Raw genomic sequence first — 3,771 nt, forward strand, 5'->3', positions numbered from 1 at the left:
ATCCTTGTGGAAGATTAACTGACCATAAAAGTGAGGGCTATTTTCGTGGAGCCTCAATTTCATTTCATTGATCTACATGTCTATTCTTGTGCCAGCACCACCTGTCTTTTTAAAAAAATTTGTAAGTTTTATTTAAGTAATCTCTACACTCAGCATGGGGCTCGAACTCACAACTCTGAGATCAAGTCATGTGCTTCTCTGATTGAGTCAGCCAGGTGCCCCATCACCTGTCTTGATTACTGTAGTTTTGTGGTAAGTTTGGAAATTACAAAGCATGAGTCTTCCAATTTTATTCTTCTTTCTCAGGATTGCTTTGGCTCTTCTAATTCCCTTGCAATTCCATATGAATTTTAGGATCAGCTTATCAATTTCTGCAAAGTTAGCCGGGATTCTGATGGCGATTGCATTGAATGCGTAGACCCAGTTCGGGCACATGGCTATCGTAACAATATGTACTCCAAACCATTAACCTGGGACATTTTTCCATTTTTCTAGGTCTTCTTTGATTTCTTTCAACAATGTTTTATAGGTTTCAGAGCTTCTTAGGTAACATTTTTTTTTTTTTTAGTTTATTTTTGATACAGAGACTGTGTGAGTGGGGGAGGAGCAGAGAGAGAGAGAGGAAGGGAGGGAGAGAAAATCCCAAGCAAACTCTGAACGGTCAGCACAGACTCAAAGTGGGAGTTGAACTCACAAAACCATGAGATCATGACCTGAGCTGAAGCCAAGAGTTGGACACTTAACCCACTGAGTCACTCAGGAGCTCCAGGTTACATTTATTTCTAAGTATTTTATTCTTTTTGTGTATTATAAATGGAAGAGTTCTCATAATTGTGTTTTCAATTTTTCCATTGCTACCCTACGTTGACTTTGTATTCTGCAACGTTGCTGATATGCCAATGTTTCAGGGCAACGGATAACTGGAACACCACTCATTTACTTACTCCAAAAATGTCTATGTTAATCTCACTCTCATTCTGTTCTTAGTCCATTACCTCTGCTTTAGTCCAGAGCCTCTCCCTGATCCACCTGGGTCATTCCCTAGTGTTTTAACAGAGCTTCCTGCTTCTGTTGAGCCCCCTGAAATTACTCTTCTATATCATTGCCAGAGTAAGATGCCTGCAACATAAACTTGCATGCATTTACTTGCTTTGAATCATGAATATTAACTCAAACCTAAGAAACTGGAATGTTACTCTCAAAGCTCACAAAACTTCTTTTATCTGGCCTCTCCTGTCACCTTCCAGTGTACCTTTTGCTTCAAATCACAGTGTCTTCAAACATCCCGCTTCTTTTGCCCAGACTACCTTTCTTCAGCTAGCTAGTCACCCCTGCTCCTCTTCCTTCAACTTGGGGGAGATATTTCTATGAATTATTTATTTATTTATTTATTTTCTGTGAGTGAGTGAGGGGGGAGAGGGTCAGGGGAAAGAGAAAAAAAAATTTTTTTTTTTTGAGAGAGAAAATCTTAAGCAGGCTCTACACTCAGTGTGGAGCCCAACTTGGGCCTCGATCCCACAATCCTGGGTTCATGACCTGTGCTGAAATCAACTGGCTGAGCCACCCAGGCACCCCCAAATCTTTCCCATAGTCTGTTGAGATGTTTTTGCTCTGTGAGCCCATAAAGTTCTAGAGTTCCCTCCACTGTTGAGTTAACACACTATACTGAAGTTGGAAACTGCTTGAGGGCAGAGAACAAGTCTGATCTTTGTATTCCTAACACCTAGCACACCGGTAAGTAGTGTCCAAATGAAACAGAAGACAGTAATAAATTGAAGCTTGAAAAGGTTGTTTTAACTTCAGAATTCAGTCTCCGGATTCATGTTTAGGTTAAGAGGCAGAAAATGGAACCATTGATTCCTCATCCTGGGGCTTTCTGTGATCAAAAGAGGCAGCCTTTTGTGAAACTGATTTTCAGTCAAGAAACGTGTGCTTGGCAATAGATACCCCAGGGAACTTAGCTTCCTCTTCATCGTAAGGATATTGGGGGGGATGGGGTTGATGAGGGGAGAGGTAGACAGAGTCTGTAAATTCTTTGTACTTCCATTCCCTCATAAGAGCAATTATAGTACTTACAACATGCTGTTGAGGACAAAATAAGTTGATACCTAAAAAGTGTTCAGATCACCGCCTGGCACACAATTAGTATTCAGTAAGTGTTAGCTATCATCATCATCGTTAGAAACTTTCTCTTCTGAGGTCCTTCAATTACAGCAAGGACTTCTAAAGAGGGAAATATTTGTGTTATCATGATCTTTGATCTTCAATAACACAGATATGTTCAGTGTCAGCATAGGTCAAATGATAAGAAAAATATTTATTAACGTAAAACTGCAATCAAACACTAACAACCCTTGGGAGAAAAACTAGGGAGCAGGAAGGAGAAAAAAAAAAACCCACCAGATTTTCATAAGTCTCTGAATTGGGCAAATAGTCTTCGGTAAATAGGTATAAAATGTTGGAAGATCTCATGAGTGGGCATCAAGATTTAAATGTAGGAGTCAAAAATGTGCTTGTGGGATAGGATTACAGCTTTGCTGCTGCTTCACAGGAATGTTTATGTTCCCTAAAAGTCCTGCAGAAATCACAAACTGAATCCAGTGACCCAGCAAATCCTGTTAGGCGAAGGCAATGAATTTACAGAGTCCTCTTCAAATAAAGTGTAATGTTTCTATAATTACAGAAACTCAAAGCTTAGAACCAACTAACTGTTGTCTATGTATTGAGACCTTTAATATCTTAAGTATACAAAAAATGGGTAGGTCAGACTATGGTGAAAGAGCTATGTTTATTCAGGATTTAGCTTTGCTTTTGGCCCAGCCTTCATAATTATAAAAAGGTCTCATTTGATATATTGCCTAAATCTTACCTTCCAAACCAAATCTGACACTGCTTTATCAAGAGACTCTGTAGTGTCAAAGCCCAAGTTTTGTATAGTATGCTGAGGACTTATTACCATAGATCAGAGTTAAATATTATTTTGGGGTACTGAGCTGAAGTCAGACTCATTTATCCTAATCCACATGAATAAAACCTACCTCACCTGATAAGCTCTCTGAGCTCATTTTTAGGAGTTTAAAACTCAGGATTCCCTGATTGTCGTCCAGCCTTCTTTCCCCCTCTTTCACACTACTTATGACTCAGCATGTGGTAAGGAACAGCTTCCTCCTGAATTTTTAAAAGGAAAAACTCAAATTACCAGAACATAAGCAACTTTGGAATTAGAAGTTCAGCAATTTCATTTGAGAAAGTTCAGGGAAGGAATTTTTTTAGGCTAACCACACCCCTACAAAGGGCATGCTTTTGACATATGGTTTTATCTCTGCATTAGGAATGTAATCTGCAGGCATTGCACAACCACTGTACAATGCCAGTTTCACCAAGCAATGGTATTTTAGCTAAAATGGTATCTCAGGGAGGAGGTATATTTAAAGGCTATGATTTTACATAATTTTTTTCTGTAAAAGATAATGGCATCAGAAACCCTAAGGAGATCTACAGTTTTGCTCTTGAATATAATTTATAATTAAACTGTGATTTTTCCCTGAAAAGCCAAAATTAGCAATTTAGAATGTTGCATTAATAATTCAGGAAAGAAAAAGTGAAAAACAGATACTTAGAATTTACCAAACAGCCGTTTACTCAGTATGGTGTGGGACACGAGAATTGAGAGCATTTGTAGTCTAGCAGATTTACAATCTAAATTAAATACAAACAAGGGTGTACATGGCACGTAGAAGAAAACAAAGAGGAAAGTATCAAAAAGGAAGG

This window comes from Hyaena hyaena, unplaced genomic scaffold (assembly GCF_003009895.1).
Source record: "Hyaena hyaena isolate Hyena2069 unplaced genomic scaffold, ASM300989v1 scaffold_756, whole genome shotgun sequence".
Taxonomy (NCBI): Eukaryota; Metazoa; Chordata; class Mammalia; order Carnivora; family Hyaenidae; genus Hyaena; species Hyaena hyaena.